We start from the raw sequence: 22,705 nt of genomic DNA, 5'->3' as shown, positions 1-22,705 counted from the left end.
TTTCACAAGTTCCAGTGAAGGATGATTTTTTTATCTTTCCATGTAGACAAGATTCACAACTATCATCCGATTTAAGGTCGAATGATTCCAAGACTCCACTCTTTTGGAGTTGGCCTATGTGTTTCTTGTTTACATGTCCAAGACGACAATGCCACAATGATGCTTTATCTAGGCTAGTAGAAGAATCAATATACAACACATTATTTCCTAACTTGTCTACAATCGACACAGTTTCATACACACCATCACAAGGTAATGCTTTAAAATAAAACACATTTTTAAAGAAAGCATTAATACCACCACATTCATTATCAAACGAAAAGGTAAAACCTTGTTTGTACAAAGCATGAAAAGAAATAATATTCCTCGCCATTTCAGACAAGTACACACATTTATTCAAATCTAATTTTAAACCATTATTAAGCAACAAAGTATAAACTCCAATCTTGGAAACAGGTGAAGCCTTCCTATTCCCCATAATCAAGTTTATCTTCCCGTGCTCCACATCCTCACTTCTTCTTAGGCCCTGCAAATCAGAACATATGTGAATACCACATCCTGTATCAAGCACCCAAGAGTTAGAATATGTTGAGTAATTAGACAATATAGTGTAAATACCTGCATGGGTGGGTTTCACTTTCCCATCCTTTGGATCCTGCAAGTACTTATGGCAGTTTCACTTCCAGTGTGCCTTTTCATGGCAATAAAAGCATTCAGCATCCTTAGGAATAGCAGAAGGAGTGACAGAACCGCTCTTGGTCTTCGATGAGGAGCCTTCAAGAGACTTTCCCTTGGTACCCTTCGAAGGGTGCTTCCTCTTTTTCCCGTTGCGTTGCCCGATAGCCAAAACAGGGGTAGATGTTGGAGTAGGAGTAGTAGAGGTAACAACCGCCTTGCCCTTAAGACCGGTTTCAGAAGTCTTCAAGAGTCCTTGAAGCTTGCTGAGGGTAACTTCCTCCTTGTTCATAGGATATGTCATACGAAAATGGTCATAACAAGAAGGTAAGGAGTGCAAAATGATGTCAATTGCCAACTCCTCAGGGATGTTCACATTCAGCTTCAGCAAACGGTCCACATACCTTTGCATCTTTTACATATGGGCCGTGACGGAATCACCGTCCTTCATGCGGGTAGTTATTATGGAGGAGATTATTTCATACCGCTCCTGACGAGCACTCTGATGGTACCTTTCCATCAGGTCTTGGTGCATCTCAAAAGGGTAGAAATCTTCATATGACTTCTGGAGCTCGGCTGTCATCGTGGCCATCATGATACATGCCACCTTAGTAGCATCTCTCTCATGTGTCCTGAATTCAACGATCTCCTCAGGAGTAGCGGTAGACTCATCAAGCTCTTTTAACTCCTTATCGAGGACATATTCCTTGTCCTCATAACGAGTAACCATCCTGATGTTCCTAATCCAATCTATGAAGTTGGAACCATCAAAGATGACCCTCCCACAAATATTCATGAGAGAGAAAGAACCAGTTGGGTTAGAGCCTGAAGCATTAGTGTTGGAAGACATCTGAAAGAAGAAAGCAAGTTTAGATTAGATATATAGACTCCTTAATAAGACACCCAAATGTAATATTAAGGCTAGGACCCAATCACAATATATTATACTTAGAAGAGGGATGCAGTAATCTAGGTAATAATATATTTGAAAGGTAGGTGAATGACGATTCACCAATTATTAGGTTTTAATTGGATTTGAAATTCCTAGATTCTTTTGAGAATTCATTGAACTTTTCAATGGCATGTTTCAATCTCGATTGTGCCCTTCAAGTTTTGTGACTGGGATGCCGAGGATCACAAAACAAGGTGTGAATAACCATGCTAATTCACTTGGTACCCTTAATATTATCACCTAATCAATGTGCCGGTTAACCACACACGCTCCATTGATCTATGACAAACATTAAGTCACCCTTCGTAATGTAACATCTGGGATTTCAGGTATATTAACTAATCTTTTTATTTTGAGTTTTGAGAACGGACTCGGCGAGTTGGTGCGTAGACTCGCCGAGTTAAGACGCGGGTTCTCATCTGGATTGATGCTCGGACTCGGCGAGTCGCCTTAGTGGACTCGGCGAGTCTGCGACGTTTAATGAAACCCTAATTTCTCGGGTTTGCGGCCTATTTAAAGGGCCTTATGGCCGTCATTTGCGCTCATTAGCCCCCAGAGTGAAACCCTATATCATTTGAGTGATTCAAGTGAGGGAAGAAGCCATTGTTGATTCTTGGAGTTATTGTCTATCAAAGGAAGAGAAGATCTAGCCAAGAGGAAGCAAGAGAGGGGTGGATTCTTGAAGAGCTAAGGTCCAGGACATCACATCTGAGGTACCATTCGAATCCTTCTTTGTTATTATGATGTTCATATAGATTTAGGGTTTTTGAACCCATTTGTGGCTAGATCTAGCATCATTATGGTCCCTTGGCGAGTTTTGGCTCAGAATCTAGACCTATAGAGGTCCAGAGCACCTCCTTGCCCAAGCTTTATGTACATCCATGGAGGTTTTAGATTGGGATCTATGTATTTGAGACTAAACCTCCATTAATGAGCTATATGATGCTTATTGAGCGCCAAGACTCGGACTTTACGTGGTTAATAAGCTTAAGGGGACTGGATCTATGAGTTACTAGAGCGGATCTAACCTTAGAATGTCGTTTGAGGTTGTGCATGGAGTGCACTCGCCGAGTCCAATCCCAGACTCGGCGAGTTTGTGCGGGTTGCTCAGAGAATTCGGACCAGGGATTGTGTAACCAAGTCGGGTGAGTGAATCTGTGAGTTGGAAGAGATCCAGAGGGAATCGGGTTCCTGTAGGGACTCGGCGAGTCCACGCCAGACTTGGCGAGTCGGGTTGACCGTTGACCAGTGTTGACTGGTTTGACTTAGTAGTATTAGTCAGTCAGAGTCAAGTAGTATTAAGTAAAGATACACTTGTGTTGCAGGAGGACGATAGCTCGGGTGATCGAGCACTAGTGGTTGAGAGCTTTACGAGTTACCGAGACACGCGAGGTGAGTCTTCTCACTATACGTTACCTTGAGTGGTATTATGAGTTGACCAGAGGGTCTTATGTGTTATGTATGAGATTATGTGCTATTTATGAGATTGTATGCTATGTGTTATTGTATGCTGTATGACTATATAGACCGGACCGGAGGGTCCAACGATCCAGATCGGGCCAGAGGGCCCAATGAGCTATGACTGGACCAGAGGGTCCGACGAGCTGCGGGACTGGAAGGTCCCGCTGAGACATCTTGACCGGAGGGTCGGGTTAGCCTCGAGTGGCGTATTTGTAGTATGTGGTATTTTGGGGGAACTCACTAAGCATTTATGCTTACAGTTATTATGTTTGATGTCTCAGGTACCAGCGAGGACCGTGGGAAGGCGACAGCTTGACATGTACACACACACTGATGGAGATTTTCATATGTAGAGATCTTGGGATTTGTTTTTGAAAAAAGAATTGATTATGGATTTTGATTGTGACGTGATACATTATGTGATTTTGGAAATGAAAAATTATTTTGAAAATTTACGGTGTTACAAGTTGGTATCAGAGCCTTGGTTTGAGGGATTCGGATGCACCTTCGGGCATATTTGAACTCAAACCGAGGATTTGAGGAATTTCAAATAAAACTAAAATTTTCTAAAAAGAAAAAGAGGTTTTTGGAAACGAGCAGAGTGGAAGGTGTGTACGGTCAGCCAGCGCCCGAACGGTGAATCCCCAAAATACCTTTACATTATATGTTATGAGTTATGAGATATTATGTGGTGCATGTTAGAGAGGCTAGGTATTCCTATTAGGACTAGAGTGGCCCTGATTGTGATGCCTTAGCTTAGGAGATCGCTGCTGCTAGGAGACACTTTGAGAGAGTGAGTAGGTAGCAGTGAGGAGCTCAGGGGAGGGCTATTGAGAGTAGCCAGTGCATAGCGAGAGTAGAGTGTTTACGATCTGGAATCCTAGGAGGAGGACTTGGGTTGTAAATTGATTCGGTGTGGACGATAGTATTGGGCCCGTACTATTGAAGACACCGGATTGGTGCGCAGTCCAAGTAAGAATCCTTTGGAGTACCAGAAGAGAGGATATTTGAGTTATCGAGTGTGAGTATACTCGAGAGTATTCCTGATATTTCTTATGTTGTATTTCAGAGGTTGATCATGGTTGGGACACGCCATAACCCCGAGAGCAGTGGGGCGAGCGATGAGGAGATTCGTCGGATCATCCATGAGGAGGTGGCCGCTGCCATCAGAGCCGAGATTCCGGAGATGTTTCGGTCTATTAAGACCACACTGATCGAGACATTTGACGAGCGTTACGCTTCTTTGACTGATGCTGTTGTTGCTGCAGCCACCGCAACTGTTGCGGCTGCGAGACCCCAGGGTGGTGATTCGTTGCAGTACCAAGAGTTCAGCAACACGAAACCAGCGGAGTTCGATGGTACACAGGATCCGATCGCCGCTATGAGGTGGATCTCAGACATAGAGGGGTTTTTCTATACGTGCTCATGTCCGGAGCACTTGAGGGTGCGATTCGCACTCAACCAGCTTCGCTTGGGGGCGAAGGACTGGTTGAAATTTGTGACCGCGAGCTATTCTACAGCTGAGCTGACTGCAGTGACCTGGGAGAGGTTTACTGCGATGTTTCGTGATGAGTATGTTCCCCAGGTGGAGAGGGAACGTTTAGCTCAGGAGTTTCTAACCCTCAAGCAGGGGATCGAGTCGGTGATAGTGATTACGAGGATGTTTCATGAGCGGGCGCTGTTTTGCCCGGAGTTGGTGTCCACTGAGCAGGCTCGCATGAGCCGTTATTTGAGCATCTTGAGGAGGGATATCCATGAGTTCGTGGAGAACTCGACTTATCAGACATTTGCCGAGCTCCAGGCAAATGTCAGGAAGAGGGAGATCGAGCTTGAGACACAGGCGAGGGAGGAGACTGAGTTGCAGAAGGGTGATCGGCGACCGACACAGTCGCAGCCGGCCGCCAAGCGGGCAAAGCCCGCTGATTCGAGGACAGGCAGTTCGAGTGGTCGCACTTGTGGGAAGTGCGGCAAGAGCCATGACGGGCCGTGCAAGACTGGGGTATGCTACAAGTGCGGGAAGGAAGGACATTTTGCGAGGGATTGTCCGAAGGGGTTCTCGGTTTGCTTCCATTGCAACCAGACCGGCCATCGGAAGGCCGAGTGGCTCCAGCTTCAGAGATCAGCACAGGGATCTGCACCTGTGGTTCGAGCTACCGAGACCCGGCCAGTGAAGGCCGAAGCATAGAAGGCTAGGAGGAGAGCCTTCCAGCTGACTGCGGAGGAGGTCCGCACAACACCTGACATCGTGGCGGGTACTTTTCTTGTGAGTTCTGTACCTGCATTGGTTTTATTCGACTCGGGTGCGAGTCGGTCTTTCATATCTTTAGCTTTTAGTCGGCACATTAGTATTCCGAGAGAGGCGTTGAGTCGACCTCTGCGGGTTTCCATAGCAGATGAGCGTGAGGTATGTGCTACCGAGGTGATACGTGGATGCGTGCTGGAGATCTTCGGGGTGGAGTTCCCGACTGATTTGATTCTGATTGCTATGGCGGATGTATGTGTCATAGTAGGCATGGATTGGTTGAGCCGTTTTGGGGCTATCATAGATTGCGAACGTCAGCTGGTGACGATCCGAGATCCTAGTGGGGGAGTGCTGACAGTTTATGGCGAGGGGACTCGTGGTGGTTCGGTATTCTGTTCGGCTGCCAGAGCGAGGCGGAGTTTGCAGGAGGGTTGCAAGGGATTCGTGGCCTATGTGACGGATGTACGAGAGGCCGTTGGGAGGCCAAGTTCAGTGGACGATGTACCGATAGTGCGTGATTTCCGGGACGTGTTCCCCGAGGAGTTGTCGGGCGTACCTACTGAGTGGCAAGTGGAGTTTCGTATCGAGTTGATTCCTGGGGCTGCACCTATCGCTAAGGCGCCATATTGGCTGGCACCGCCAGAGATGCAGGAGTTATCCTCACAACTGCAAGAGCTGTTGGGGAAAGGATTCATCCATCCCAGTAGCTCTCCCTGGGGAGCGCCGATCCTTTTTGTCAAGAAAAAGGATGGTTCACACCGGATGTGCATTGATTACCGAGAGTTGAACAAGTTGACGGTCAAGAACCGTTATCCGTTGTCGTGGATCGACGATCTATTCGATCAGTTGCAGGGGGCATCTTGGTTCTCCAAGATTGACTTGAGATCAGCATATCACCAGATGAGAGTTCGGGATGAGGATATCCAGAAGATGGCGTTTAGGACTCGTTACGGGCATAACGAGTTCGTGGTGATGCCATTCGGGTTCACCAATGCACCAGCGGCATTCATGGATCTCATGACCAGGGTGTGTAGGCCGATGTTGGATCGTTCAGTCATTGTATTCATTGATGATATCCTGGTGTATTCGAGGACCAGAGAGCAGCATGAGGAGCATTTGAGGGAGCTCCTCGGAGTTCTGAGGTCGGAGAGGCTATTCGCCAAATTCTCCAAGTGTGATTTTTGGTTACGGGAGGTCCAGTTCTTAGGGCATCTCGTTAACCAGAATGGGATATTGGTTGACCCGGCCAAGATCGAGGTCGTGATGAGTTGGGAAGTGCCGAGGTCACCCGCGGAGATCTAGAGTTTCTTGGGGCTGGCAGGCTACTATCGGAGATTTATCAGGGACTTCTCCAAAATTGTTGTGCCACTTACCAAGTTAACCCAGAAGGGTGTTACTTTCTCATGGGGTCCGGAGCAGCAGACCTCATTTGAGACTCTTCACCAGAGATTGTGCGAAGCTCCCGTGCTTGCATTGCCTGAAGGGATGGAGGATTTTATAGTGTACTGTGATGCATCGATATCGGGGTTGGGAGCGGTTTTGATCCAGAGAGGGCATGTGATCGCGTATGCATCAAGGCAGTTAAAGCCTCATGAGACGAGATATCCCACCCACGATCTGGAGTTGGGGGCTGTGGTGTTCGCCCTCAAGATCTGGCGTCACTATCTGTATGGGGTTCGGTGTACGATATACACGGACCACAAGAGTTTGAAGTACCTGATGGATCAGCCAAATCTGAATATGCGGTAGAGGAGATGGTTGGATGTGGTAAAGGATTATGATTGTGAGATCCTGTACCACCCGGGCAAGGCTAATGTGGTAGCCGACGTCCTGAGTCGTAGGGCAGAGAGTGCCCCATTGCGAGACATCTATTTAAGGTTGACGGTGACGACTCTGATTTTGGACACCATCCGAGGGGCTCAGGCTGAGGCTGCGAGATCAGAAAATCAAAAGAGGGAGCGGGTGGTCGGGGACTTATGACGTTTCAGGGTCGGATTTGGGTACCATTTGTGGGCGGTACGCGTACCATTTTGATGGAGGAGGCACATCGCTCGAAGTTCTCGATCCATCCTAGGGCTACCAAGATGTATTTAGACCTAAAGAAGGAGTATTGGTGGCCCTGTATGAAGAGGGATGTTTCTTGGTTCGTCGAGAGGTGCCTAACTTGTCGCCAAGTTAAGCCGGAGCACCAGCGTCCGCATGTTAAGTTACAACCGTTGGAGATTCCCGAGTGGAAGTGGGAACAGATTACCATGGATTTTATCACCAAATTGCCAAGGACTGCGAAAGGAGTTGATGCGATTTGGGTGATCGTGGATAGACTGACGAAGAGCGCTCTTTTTCTAGCCATCAGCGAGAGTTCTTCTGCGGAGAAATTAGCAGAATTGTATGTGAGAGAGGTGGTATCGCGGCATGGGGTTCCGATGTTGATTGTCTCAGACCGGGATGTGCATTTTACTTCCAGGTTTTGGAAGAAGTTTCATGAGGAGTTGGGTACGAAATTGCATTTCAGTACCGCATACCACCCGCAGACTGATGGACAGAGCGAGTGAACGCTTCAAACGCTTGAGGATATGCTCCGAGCATGTGCTATGGATTTTAGAGGGAGCTGGGACACCTACCTACCTTTAGCAGAGTTTCCGTATAACAACAACCATCATTCGAGCATTGGTATGCCACCCTTTGAGCTGTTGTATGGGCAGAGGTGTCGCACCCCCATCTGCTGGGGAGAGGTGGGGCAACGGGTGATGGGTAGCACGGAGATTGTACTCCAGACGACCGAGCAGATTCAGCAGGTCAGGCAGAGGTTGTCGACCGCACAGAGTCGCCAGAAGAGTTATGCGGACAGGCGTCGGTCCGAGCTCGAGTTTCAGGTCGGTGATCTTGTGCTCCTAAAGGTCTCTCCTTGGAAAGGAGTGATACGATTCAGAAAGAGGGGCAAATTGGGACCCCGGTACATTGGACCCTTCAGGGTAATTGCTAGGGTAGGCAGGGTAGCCTACCGGTTGGACCTACCTGCTGAGTTGGGACAAATCCATGATACCTTTCATGTCTCGCAGGTGAGGAAATGTATTGCCGATGAGTCGGCAGTGGTGCCGTTGGAGGATATTCAGGTGGATGCGAGCCTGAACTACGCAGAGAGACCAGTTGTGATTGTGGATCGAAAGATCAAGGTTCTAAGGAACAAGGAAGTGCCTCTGGTATAGGTTCAGTGGCAACATCGGAAGGGATCCAAGTTGACCTGGGAACCGGAGCGGGAGATGCGGGAGCAGCATCCAGAGTTATTTCGAGAATGAGACTTCGAGGGCGAAGTCAGATTCTAGTGGGGGAGAATTGTAACATCCAGGATTTCAGGTATATTAACTAATCTTTTTATTTTGAGTTTGAGAAGGGACTCGGCGAGTTGGTGCATAGACTCACCGAGTTAAGACGCGGGTTCTCATCCGGATTGATGCTCGGACTCGGCGAGTCGCCTTAGTGGACTCGGCGAGTCTGTGACGTTTAATGAAACCCTAATTTCTCGGGTTTGCAGCCTATTTAAAGGGCCTTATGGCCGTCATTTGCGCTCATTAGCCCCCAGAGTGAAACCCTAGATCATTTGAGTGATTCAAGTGAAGGAAGAAGCCATTGTTGATTCTTGGAGTTATTGTCTAGCAAAGGAAGAGAAGATCTAGCCAAGAGGAAGCAAGAGAGGGGTGGATTCTTGAAGAGCTATGGTCCAGGACATCACATCTGAGGTACCATTCGAATCCTTCTATGTTATTGTGATGTTCATATAGATTTAGGGCTTTTGAACCCATTTGTGGCTAGATCTGTTGGATTAATGTCTAAGTCCATAACTATATTTGGTATGTACTTGACCCGACCCGACATGGTCCATTTGGGTTGCACTTCACCGACACAATTTATAAGGATAATCTTTTGAGAATAATATGTTTACGATTAATATTAATATATTATAAGTTCTAATATATTAATATGGAATCATATTATTTAATTAGTATGATCAAGAATTAATTTATAATTAATTAAGTGATCAAAAGGAACTAATTAAATATGGACTCTTATATATATGGAATGGGCCAAGTTCATTTAGATTGGGTTAAGCTTTCATGGATAGTCCATGGAGTGTTTAACCCATGGATCCTAGGAAATGAAAGGTCATGGGTATTAGGGTTTAACCCTAATCGTCCACACTATATAAAGATGTCCTTGGTTGGTGAAATTGGCACTAGTGTGGTACACTAAGAAATTGTTGTTTTCAATCCAAATTAATCTAAGAATTGATTCTAAAATGTGTTTTTGTAACTTGTCCTCAAGTTATATGAAAAGTCACATTTAAGTTTCATAAAACTCATAAAAGTTGGCAATGGTTACAAAAGATGAAGAGTCTTGTCTTTAAGTTATGGAGGTTCAAGAGTCACTTCATTAATAAATAAATAAATAAAGTGTAACCTTAATTAATTCCATAAGTTATAAAATAAAGAAATGTTAATTCTTTTATTAGTTTAAAGTCTTCCATAAGTTGTCCTCAAGTTATGGAACTTGAAGAGTTTTTGGATTAAAACTACTTTAAACACATAAGTTATGGAATTAATTAGTTTTGAATAGTTTCAAAACTTGCCCTCAAGTTTTGGAATTTGAAAAGTTTTCACTTATGAATACTTTAATTCCAAGTTAGCCCTTAGAATTTTAAAGAGTTAAAATTCAACCCTTATACTTTCTAATATTATAAGTTAATAATATACATATGTATAAGAGTAAAGTCAGTCTTACCGCTAGTACGCCTCATTGACGAAGCCGGTCTATAAGGTGGGTATAAGGTTGTTTCCTATAAAATGGCAACTTAATGGGTGTCCACTCTCACCCACCGCTTGCTTGACTGGTGGAGGGTCGTTAGCCGAACGGGTTTGACAGGACTATAATTCTCCCTTCATTAAAAGTATTAATGATAAATACTAAGTAACTAAACTCTTAATAATTTCCATTCTTAGTTACTTAGGAAATTGTGAATAAGGTGCTAATCCATGAAATTACACTTTGCACTTTGTTTAAGTCGGTTAGTGGAGCGTATGTGGTTAACCGGCACACTAACTCGTATTTAAGAAGGTAGGCAAAGGGTAACTTAATGTTTATCATAGTATCGATGGAGCGTGTGTGGTTAACAGGCACATCGATTAAGGGGTAAACACTTAAGGGTACCAAGTAATTTGCATGGTTACTTCACACCTTGTTTTGTGATCCTCGGCATCCCAGTCACAAAACCTGAAGGGCACACTCGAGATTGAAACATGCCATTGAACAGTTCAATGAATCTCAAAAGATCTAGGAGTTTCAGAACCAATTAAAACCTAATAATACATTTTGTTTATCTTGGTGGAAATTGGTGAATCGTCATTCACCTACCTTCATATATTTTATAGCTTGGATTACAGCATACCTCTTCTAAGTTATAAAATAGATTGTTGGGTCCTAGCCTTAATATTTCATATTGGGTGTCATATTAAGGACTTTAAAATCAACTATCTTGAATATCTCCCAAAAGATGTCTGGTTTAGACATATATGATCTTCCCAAATCTCTTGAAACAAGCTTTCCTAAACGAAGATGATGTCCCTTGGAAGTCATACTTCTTTCACATCCTCCAATTATTCTCCGTATCCCACAAGTTCTTGAAAAGTTTAAGGTCACTCAGGCCCTATTGGCAAGGCAAGGTCTAGGTGTGATCATATCTGGGAGATGTAGTCACATATTGACAAGCCGGGAGAGTTGGGTGTCCAAGTCTTGAGAAAGTTGGTGGTTCAATCACTTTCTAAATCACATAGTGAGTTCCTTTGGGACACCTATGAAACAGACTATGACAAGACCCTTAATGATCTTATCTATTTGTTAAGATCAACTTCCTTAACACTTGATGGACATTGACAATAGTGACACAGGAAATACAGAAAAACATTCTCTTCCCAATGGAAAGGGATCGGCCATAGTCAACTCGGTTGAGTAAATGGTAAAGAGAAAAAGCTAAGTCTGTGATAGTCCCGTGTACCATTATCAAAGGGTCCATATGTTTATATTGCCAAAGAAAGGGGCATTGGTTGCGAAGCTGCCAAATTTACCTAAGGATGTTAAAGTCAATAAGTTTGACTCCACTTCAGGTAAAGTCCACTATCTACCTCTGCTAAGTTTCTATTCCGAGATTCTGGATACATGATGTGATTGGGTCACATGGTGATGTTTTAAGAATCAAAGAAAAAGTGAAGAAACTTAAAGAAAGAATATGTTGAATCTGATCGCACAGATGGATTTCTATCGCGTAGTTTGAAGATCGGATTCTTGAGCTACTTCTTAGGAGTTATGAGATATTGCTTTGGAATAGATAACAACAAGTTTTCATATGTATTGTAAGGATAAGTTTTTCCGCAAAGTTTTTAAAATAAAAGAAAAGTTTTGATTTTATTTATTTTAAAATATCCTTACAATGGCATTTGAGGAAAAATTGTTGCTTATATGATTCCATTAATAGCAAAAGTGGAAAAATGAAATTGATTCTTTCATGTGTGGTAATGTCTAAATTTACCAAATAAGGAAAGATTCTCATAACCCAAGTTTCAATTGGACCGAAACTTGGAATCATGCAAGTTGTATAGCATGATGAATGAGAACTTTCAAGTATTGGAAAAATTAAGACTAATTACTTGGTCACATGGATGTGTGATTTAAGTGAAGGACTAAGGGATCGAGTACACATTCTTGTGTACTGGTCAAGTCCAGCACAAAAGATCGAGAAGACTATTTGTTATAGTTTACTAAAGCTTAGTAAACATGATTATACTTACAAGCTTAAGTGTAACTCTGAGACATTGGAAAAAGGTTCCAATGTATGACAGAGCGAATACGAAGAATCAAATTAGGCAGAAAGATAAAACTTTTTCAAATCTGAAAATATGGGAGAGTACTTTAGTATCAGTTTTGTGATCATCTTAATGATTAAGAAACCATAGCACAATTAGTTCTCTAAGGAAGTCTTAGTGCATTCTTATGACTAAGAAGAGGGATCTTGAATTGTTGAAATGGTTAAATCAAGAAGATGATTCATACTTCGTTCCAATACAAGTGTTAGAGTCATACTCCAAGATTGTAACTTGAGTAACATGTCTTAAAGAAGGTTTAAAACACTTGTCAAATGTAAGAGTAAAAGTTTTCTACTCTTGTACATTTGAAATTGGTAAGTTGTGATGTTTTGGATAAAACAAAGACCAACTAAGGCCAATTGTGTGAAGTGTTTGTCTTGATTAGAATCCACACTATCTCTTGAATAACTGACAAGAAAGTCTTATATGTCAAAAGGACAGTGGGAGTCTTGAAGGTCTTGAAAGTCTGAAGAACTAATCAAGAATAAAACCTGAAGTTCTTCACTAGCACACGACTTGAGGTTTATAACCTATCGTGTTGACATATTATGTGCCCATTCCAATTAAAGTTGGCTTTGCATATGAGTTCTTAGAGTTCTCAATTAGTTGCATAACAACTTGGAAACAATGGCAGGCCCTTTGAGCTGCCAGGAGGCAAGAAATTAAGATTGAGTTCAGTCCATATGAGTTTGGATTTGTCATTATCCTTGTCTTGTGACTATGGTTTTGACAATTCACATGGATAAGAACACATACACCATAAAAATATAACTGTCATAAGGTTTCTCTCCGATTCATGAAAATGATGGTGAGGAAACACTTTCACTAAGTAGATTTTAGCTAGATAGCAATTGTGATATTTGCATTCTCAAAGTCGTTAGTGAAGCGTGTGTAGTTTACCGGCACACTAACCTAGACTTCTGAGAAGTGGCAAAAAGGTCTAACCATTATGATTACGGCATACCTCTTCATAATTGTTTAGACACACAAGTATGCTATCTAAGGGAAGGTGCATGATTTTGATAAAGTCTTATCAAAACAATCTAGTATCAGAAATCTGAACTTTGGTAAGAAAGTCCATGAAGTATTGATTTCTAGAAGTCCAGCTGATTTCTGAGTACATGTCAAAGCTAGTGGGAGCATAAGTGTTATGCTAATAATCATCATGTTAGTGGGAGCATGATAATTATGATAAGTATTGCAAGTTAGCAATGTTAATTATAGAAAACAAAAGGTTTCAATTGGGAAAAGTTGGTTTGTTATAATTAAGGGAGAGGAAATTATACTTTATCTCAAATGTATAAGCTTAGATCGTGAGGTTTTAATCATTTAGTCAAGGATATATATGAATTTCATGTTGGAATGGCTCAACATAAGGAAATTTTGTATACGAGTCCATTATTTGCGTTCTAAAATTCGATTATGATTACGACATCCCTTTTCATAATCTGAATTATGAGAACTTGGCAAATTGAAATGGTAATAGTATAGGAAAAGACTGGTTTAGTCTTTATGTGAGACATCATGAATCGTTTCCCATATGCTTCGGATATAGGATCGATTATATGTGTTATATTCATCCTTTCTAAAATTTTCTAAATGCCTGGGGCGTTAAGAAGGGAAAAGGTTTAGAACTGGATATGACTAAAAGGATTAAACAATTGTCGGGGACAATCTAAGGTTTACCAAAGATTGGTTGCTCAAGGACAGTTGGAAGTATAGTGATAATTCTGGAAGGACCATATTGACATAATCTGTAAGGAGGCAACTCTTGTTCAGAAGTGATAGTCAAAATGGAATCTGGAAATGTTTCAAAGTTAGAATTTTCAATCTGTTTAAGATTAGGAAACTTAATGCAAGAAGGATGTTCCCAAGGAGCTGATCTCCTTTGGAATGGTCTGTAATGGTTGTTGTCAAGTCCTTCTGACTTTGTGCATAATCATTACAAGAGGTTCAATGTATATAAGTTTAGAATCTGACAAATTTCAGTAAATGGCATGAATTTGGAATTCTTGCATTTGCAGTAAGGATTTGGGAGTGTGAAAAGAAAATCATTGAAGTTATGTTCAATTGTTCTAGTTCACAAAGTAAAGATGATAGACAAACATAGTATGCATACTTGGTGTGTGGCATGACTAGTGTTTAGAAAACATAGTGTACATGCTTGGAGCATGGGACAACTATTGTTTTAAATTCAAGAATAAAGTTGATAGCTGAAATAGTATACAATGAATAATGTGTAATCATATGGTGATAAATAAAAGGTGTTTTATTTATGTTCATAGGTTTTGATACCATATTGGATTCAATTATTATTGTGTTTCATTTTGCATGTTTTGACTTCCAGAATAAACTAAGTTAATCTTTCGGAATGACTAAGTTATTCAAACGATCCACAGTCGGTCATATGTTGGAAGTAGATATGAACTAAGACTGTCATGGGTTGGCTTATAGAGGTCTAAGGTGTTGGACAAAGGGCTACAACACTCATGAGTGCTCATAAGTTCTGAGTATTGGATTCAACCCGCGCTCATTGGATTCACTTCATGGATTTTATCACGAGTGATCATGAGATGATATATTCTTATATTCTTCAAACCTAGAGATATGAGTTGTTACTATGAGTTGATAGTACATTGATTGCACGAAAACACATTTGGTAACTCGGTGCTATAAAACGTGTCTTTGTGTATGATTCAACAAGTAGTAGAACAAGCCATATGAGTCGAATTTTATCCATTCCTTTTACCTTCGGGATAAAAGCGATATCTGTGGGCCCCTCGATGATTTGATGATGACAAATGGAAATGCTTGACCAGGCCAGGACTGATTTGATTTGTCCAATTAGTCAGTCATCATAAATCGGAAATCAGGAAACAACAAATGGATAGAGAGAATGATTTTAATCCATGTCTCAGTTCATATGATATCTAGAATAGAGGAATATATGATCCCATATCTAATGGACAAGTTCGTTGACAAGATCAGAGTTCGACAGCGGCTTTAAGAGCTACGATTGCCAGTTAGGTTTGAAGTCATACGCAATAATAGTTTTAGACTTATCCAAGTGGGAGACTGTTGGATTAATGTCTAAGTCCATAACTATATTTGGTATGTACTTGGCCCGACCCAACATGGTCCATTTGGGTTGCACTTCACCGACACAATTTATATGGATAATCTTTTGAGAATAATGTGTTTATGATTAATATTAATATATTAAAAGTTCTAATATATTAATATGGAATATTATTATTTAATTAGTATGATCAAGAATTAATTTATAATTAATTAAGTGATCAAAAGGAACTAATTAAATATGGACTCTTATATATATGGAATGGGCCAAGTTCATTTAGGTTGGGTTAAGCTTTCATGGATAGTCCATGGAGTGTTTAACCCATGGATCCTAGGAAATGAAAGGTCATGGGTATTAGGGTTTAACCCTAATCCTCCACACTATATAAAGATGCCCTTGGTTGGTGAAATTGGCACTAGTGTGGTACACTAAGAAGGGCTAGCCAATTTCACTAGACAGAACCAAGTATCCATATTCTCTAAAGTCTTCCAAGGTGTTTTGGTGATTTGTGATTCCATTTGAGGCTTCCACACTATTGGGGCTAAGCTCTTAAAGCTTGAAGACATCAAGCTACATCAAAAGGTATGTCATCTAACTAGTACTTTGTAGTATAAGAACTTCATAATATGCTAGTTAGGATTAAAGCCTTGGAAAGTTCTTATTTGCATGTATTATAGAGAAAACATAGATCCAAGATTTATAGGGTTGCATGTACACCATAGGAGTGTTAGAATGCTCAAAACCCAACAAGATCTAGCATCATTAAGGTGCCTTGGCGAGATTTGGCTCGGAATCTAGACCCATAGAGGTCTAGAGCACCTCCTTGCCCAAGCTTTATGTGCATCCATGGAGGTTTTAGATTGGGATCTATGTATTTGAGACTAAACCTCCATTAATGAGCTATATGATGCTTATTGAGCGCCAAGACTCGGACTTTACGTGGTTAATAAGCTTAAGGGGACTGGATCTATGAGTTACTAGAGCGGATCTGACATTAGAAGGTCGTTTGAGGTTGTGCATGGAGTGCACTCGCCGAGTCCAATCCCAGACTCGGCGAGTTGGTGCAGGTTGCTCAAAGACTTCGGACCAGGGACTGTTTAACCAAGTCGGGTGAGTGACTCATTAAGTTGGAAGAGATCCAGAGGGAATCGGGTTCCTATAGGGACTCGGCGACTCCACGCCAGACTCGGCGAGTCGGGTTGACCGTTGACCGTTGACCGTTGACCAGTGTTGACTGGTTTGACTTAGTAGTATTAGTCGGTCAGAGTCATGTAGTATTAAGTAAAGATACACCTGTGTTATAGGAGGATGATAGCTCGGGAGATCGAGCACTAGTGGTTGAGAGCTTTACGAGTTACCGAGACACGCGAGGTGAGTCTTCTCACTATACGTTACCTTGAGTGGTATTATGAGTTGATCATAGGGTCTTATGTGTTATGTATGAGATTATGTGCTATTTATGAGATTGTATGCTATGTGTTATTATATGCTGTATGACTATATAGACCAGACCGGAGGGTCCACCGATCCAGATCGGGCCAGAGGGCCCAATGAGCTATGACCTGGACCAGAGGGTCCGACGAGCTGCGGGACTGGAAGATCCTGCTGAGACATCTTAACTGGAGGGTCGGGTTAGCCTCGAGTGGCGTATTTGTAGTATGTGGTATTTTAGGGGAACTCACTAAGCATTTATGCTTATAGTTGTTATGTCTGATGTCTCAGGTACCAGCGAGGACCGTGGGAAGGCGACGGCTTGACACGTACACAAACACTGATGGAGATTTTCATATGTAGAGATCTTGGGATTTGTTTTTGAAAACAGAATTGATTATGGATTTTGATTGTGACGTGAAACATTATGTGATTTTGGAAATGAAAAATTATTTTGAAAATTTACGGTCTTACATGTGATCCTTACTAGTCGAAGTTAGTGTGCCGGTTAACCACACACGCTCCACCAACGACTTGGTAAGGTACAAAGTGTGAGTTCCATGGACTAGCACCATGTTCACATTTTTCCTAAAATAACTAAGATTGGGAATTAAAAAGGTTTAGTTACTTTATAATAATCATTATACTTTTAATGAGGATTTAAAGTCATTGTCCTACCCGTTCGGCTAACGACGCTCCACCAGTCAAGCAAGCGGTGGGTGAGAGTGGACACCCATTAAGTTGCCATTTTATAGGCAACAACCTTATACCCACCTTATAGACCGGCTTCGTGAATGAGGCCTACTAACGGTAGAACGACTTATTCTTATACATATATATAATAATTAACCATTAATGTTATAAATAGTATAAGGGTTGAATTTTAACTATTAAAACTCTAAGGGTTGGAATTAAAGTTTATTAAAGTGCATCAAACTTTACAAATTCCAAAACTTGAGGGCAAGTTTTGGTTCTATCCAAGATTTTTCAATTCATAACTTATGAATTAAAGGTTCATAAAAATGAAGACTCTTCATTTTCATGTAACTTATGTGTTTAAATGTGTGTTAAAGAAAAGTGACCTTTGGATATCCATAACTTGAGGACAAATTATGGACTCCATTAAAACACATAAATGATCAAGAATTAATTCTAAACAATTCAGCAAATAATTCCTATCATCTTCTAAATTCATAAGAACATGAACATGATCATCAAAATTTCAAGAATTATATGAGCACATAAAAATCATAGAATTTTGATATATGCTATTGTAAATGGATTAGAACAACCATTACACCCACTAAAACAAGTTTTACAACACCAGAACAATTTAGTGTAATGTTTCTAGTCCATTTCCAGCAGCTAAAGTCGAAAATCTGCACTCTGTGGCTCCTACTCGTCGAGTGCATGAACCTAATCGGCGAGTAGGTTGAAGATACACATGAACTCGGCGAGTCCCCCCATGGACTCGGCGAGTTCATCAGGCAGACAACAAGTTTTTCGACTTTTTCAACTATTTTGCATCAAGTATCAAACAAACAAGCCTAGGCTCTGATACCATTGTTGGGTTTTGAGCAATCTAACACTTCCTAAATGTGCATGCAACCCTAATAAAACTTGGATCTATGTTTCTCTAAATACATGCAAAATAATAATTTTCCAAGGTTCATAACCTATCTAACATGGCATGGGGAACATTTCAACACAAAAGAGTTAGAAGAGATTACATACCTTTTTGATGGGTTTGATTCTTGAGGAGTTTGAGGGCCAAGCACCAATAGTGTGAATGCCTTAAATGGAATCACAAAGGAAAACTTTGAGAGAGTATACACACTTGCAATTTTCGGCCATACACAAGCACACACACACTAGTGACTATTTCATGCAACATAAGCATGCTTATATAGTGTACATGGTTAGGTTGAAACCCTAATAACCCATGACCTTTCCTTTTCCAAGGACCCATGGGTTAAAAGCTCCATGGATCATCCATGGACTTCCATCCAAGCCTAGCCCATTAACAAATGAGTGTTAGCCCACACCATATAAAACCAATAGCCCATAATCTAATTAGTCTTCCTTTTAATCTCTAAATTAATTCATAATTAATTTAAGACTAAGACTAATTAAATAACATAACTTCATATTAATATATTATCCATAAATTGTTCGGGTGAAGTGCAACCCAAATGGACCATGCCGGGTCGGGTAAAGTATATACCAAATAAGTTATGGACTTAGACACCTTATCCAACACATATAACCGAGCGATCCAACTTGATAACCTTAAACAATGGGAAATTGTTTCACTTGTTTCGTGGGTGGCCACATAACCACCTGCAAAGGTTTATCAGAAGAAGCTTCAAACACATCTGGATGTTCCAGGATGACCGACTCAGCAGTTGGCATTATTGGGAAACCCTTCTTGACTTCCTCATCCAAAAAGAATTTGAATTGCGCAACTTGAGTATTATTTAATAAATTGATAAAAGGAGCTTGTGATAACTCCGTAAGATCAATTCTCGTCAACGAACTAAAAGCATGAATGTCTTTATACAACTCTGAGTTACCACTCTTGCGAATGATAATCCAAAGTCGAAGAGGATCGTGAAATCCCCAAGCAGCCACACCCGATCGATCCCCGGAAGTATCTCTGAATCGAACAAGTTCAAGATCAGTCACGGTGACCAAAGGTCCACCCTTCGAAGCACTCCGAGTAGCATATCTCTTGAATAACAACTGCCCCTTTCAATATCGTCTTCTTGATTTTTCCGAATTATCTCTTGAATATGAGGTGCCATAGGAGGAACAACTGCAATACGCTCAGCAAAGCCAGAAGATTGACCAGTTGGCACATCTACTATATATGCTTGCACGTGTAAATTTATTCTTTGTTCTTCTACAGTTGTTTTATACTTCTCACCAATATCATCCTCCAATTTCTTTTTCAATTCAATGTAGCTCGAAGTTAGCAGATTGAAATGTTCTTGAAGATCAGAAATCTGCTTACTTTTCACTTTCTTATCCTTTTTAGCCTCTGCCAGCTGTCCACCAAGATAAGTTTTATCTGACTGAAGCTTGGACACTTGAGTACGAAGATCAATATTCTGAGCACGAAGTTCGGCTACTTGAATATCAAGTTCAATATTCTTCTGGCTTAGCATAGAGATCTCCTTTTGTAAACTGGCAAGAGATGTATCATCATCTGGAGCACCCCCTTCGTTTATAGAAATGCCCTTTCCTCGAGGACTGGGCGAAAGAAGCTGTTCTTCTGCCATTGCAAAGCCAGCCTCTCAGAAGCAGCATCCCTATTGAATCTTCGAACTGAAAAGCCGGGCGGTGCTGAGGTGCCAGCGACATCAAAAACTAAACTAGGTCCAGTTGTGAACATCTTTGTTGCAGAAAGTCGTGTAGTAGCAGTAGCAATTTGCGGTGTAGGAAGACCACTGACCAAACTAGCAATTAGCTCGGATTGTCTTGTGTCAAGTCTTCTCCTCTTTGATTGAGGTTGGTCAGCTTATCGAGGAATTACACTAACAAATGGTTCAGTTGTAGGAGAAATAGACACGGGAGGGGAACATCCCACAACTATCTCCATTGGAATTGAAGTTGAAACCATCTGCTCAGAGGTTGGAGTAAAAGTTTCCCTTGACTTCCTCGTCTCAGTTGTTGGCAAAACAACATCATCGACATTTTGAAAGATTGTGTCAAGAATCTCGTTAGACACAATATTGGCACTACTGGCCAAGGAAGTCGCGATATCATCATTATCAAATCCTGTAAGATCATGATCTTCAAACGAGTCATGTCTATCATCACCAGTAACCATTTCCCATTCATCTTGTCTTTCACTCGATTCGTGTTCATGACCAGAAGCACCTTGGTCTTTCGGAGTTGGTGAATCTTCATCATCTTCAGACACATCTTTTACTATGTTTGTTGGAGTTGATCCCTTAGTAGATGTTTTCTCAGAAGAAGTCGGTTCTGACGATTCGTATGACACTGGCGGCTCATCTAATTCTGTAAACTTTCCAAATTTCTCCAATGGATAAAGCCCTCGGAAGATGAATTTTCCTCTTCTGTTTTGTTTAATGAGTCCCACAGTGTGTGGACCCAAAGACTTCATATCCAAAATATCTCCCGCCTTTCTAACCTACGGAAACTGTATATTGACAAACATTTGAATGAAGCGGGGATATTGGAGAAAAGTATCCCTCGTAGAAGCTCGGATGTTTATTACGAATTCTTCTAGGGTGAACTTCAAGAAATTGAAATGAAGTCCTGCAGCCAAAGACACCAACGCACCAGTTGTGCGTTGAGAGACTTCATCAGCCCCAGACCTTCTACCCGATACGCAACTTACGAACACATGAGCTAGAAATCTCCAATACGGATGGAGCAGCTTTTTCAAAGTTGGCGGATAAATTCCCTCATAACTCATCCGTCGCAGTATCCTCTGAACATCTTCGATACCAATCTCCGTCGGATAGTTAGGTTGATCGTCAATCAACAACGCCTCTCGAACAAAGCTTTCATTGATCACGATGTCTCGTCCTTGCACCTTTGCCGCAACCGTGAAATTGCCATCATCATCTATCTGCGTCCTCGCCGTCGCCCAAAATTCACAAACAATGTTCTGATATATCACCGGGTTGACTATTAATGCTGATCCAACACAACATTCACGCAGCCTGTGAATCATTGATCACATATCGGAATGTATGACAGGTGGATCATCAAGTGCCAGATTATGCATTTCCGCAAACTTGAGATTTGCCATTGTCTGCACTCAAATACAGTTGTAAGAAACCGACACCAAAAATAAAATTTATTTTGACCCAAAAAATATGACAATATAAATATGATCAAAATAAAATTTATCTTTCAATATTTTATGTTTACTGCCCCCCCCCCCCCCCCTTTTTAATTAAAAAAACGTGACTTATTGACAATTTGGTTCTTGGGCCGTAAACTCTAGTTTACGGCCTAAAGATCACTTCAAAAAATCAATAAGCAATTATCACCGAATTCTTTCAATCATTCCAAGGCAGTAAGAACTCAAATTCATGGGCCGTAAACGGGGAGTTTACGGCCTATGAATATTTACTCCGAAAAATGGCCAAAACCGACTATTTCCTTTGAGATAGGAAATGATAAGCATATATTCGTGAACACAAAGACAAATAGCATCACAATAAAATAAACTTGAATCGAAATCGTCAACTTTCGGAGTTTACGGCCTATGCTTACGGCCGTAAACTCCCCGAATCGTTTTTTTTTTTATTTTGACACACAATGGAACGGTGAACTATGAAACAAAATACATATTTGAGATCTATACGATGTTACCTTCACGATGATGTATTTGTTTTTCCGAAAATCAATAAAAAAAATTTCAGCAATTTGAGAGCGTTTATGAATGAGTTTGCGGCCGGAAACTTGTGAATGAGGAGTTTCCAGCAGTGAACTCCCCTTTTTTACCTTTTCACATTTCCTTACTTCCTACCTGATAACAACCCAGTATATCCAACTTCCACCAATTAAATTATAATAAAAAGCCTTTTGAGGATCAATTTAATTTCAAAAATAAAATAAAATAAACCAAAAAATAAAACTAACATAAAACTAAGTTAGAACAAAAATAAAATTAAATAAAATTAAAATTTTAAAATTAAATTAAAACAAAACAGTAAAAGGTAAAAATGAAATAAAATAAAATATGAAATTGCACACCAAATATAAAATAAAAATAAAAATAAAAAATAAATTAAAATTAAAATTAAAATAAAAAAAAAAAATAAATTTTAACTTCTTTTGTGATGCTTGGATCAAAGTTATTGGACAGCCTTATTCCACTTGTCGGTACCCTTATCTTCACACCTTCGTCTGACCGATTGCCAGTATTGTGGTCCACTTAAGGACGAAAGATTTGTGACATTTTTGGACCTTTT

The sequence above is a fragment of the Lactuca sativa genome, chromosome 3 (genome assembly GCF_002870075.4).
Source record: "Lactuca sativa cultivar Salinas chromosome 3, Lsat_Salinas_v11, whole genome shotgun sequence".
Lineage (NCBI taxonomy): Eukaryota > Viridiplantae > Streptophyta > Magnoliopsida > Asterales > Asteraceae > Lactuca > Lactuca sativa.
Note: the sequence above shows the minus strand (reverse complement) of the source record.